This window comes from Morone saxatilis, unplaced genomic scaffold (genome assembly GCF_004916995.1).
Source record: "Morone saxatilis isolate NCDOM2014 unplaced genomic scaffold, NCSU_SB_2.0 Contig2, whole genome shotgun sequence".
Taxonomy (NCBI): Eukaryota; Metazoa; Chordata; class Actinopteri; family Moronidae; genus Morone; species Morone saxatilis.
In genome coordinates, this window is record NW_023339762.1 from 5,222,654 (window position 1) to 5,222,862 (window position 209).

A 209-nucleotide genomic window follows, 5' to 3' on the forward strand; every position below is an offset into this window, starting at 1 on the left:
TTTTTCATCATTTCCCTCAAATCAAACTCAATGTCATAATTTTCAATTTGCACGTTTTCACTGCCGCCATTTTTTCCTTTTTTATTTTATGAGCTGGCAAATTGTCAACTGTCAAAGTTTAAGTGACATCCTGCAGTTAGAAATAGACTGCTCCTGGGTTAAGAATAATATCTGACTGATGAATACACTGCTTGTGTGTGTGTGTGTGT

General features: G+C 35.4%; 1 protein-coding gene across 1 annotated transcript in view; it reads right to left on the reverse strand.

Moving 5' to 3' along the window:
- Nucleotides 1–209, reverse strand: part of cadps2 (Ca++-dependent secretion activator 2) — a gene marked incomplete in the record, with an annotated part of 177,905 nt that overhangs the window by 44,553 nt on the left and 133,143 nt on the right.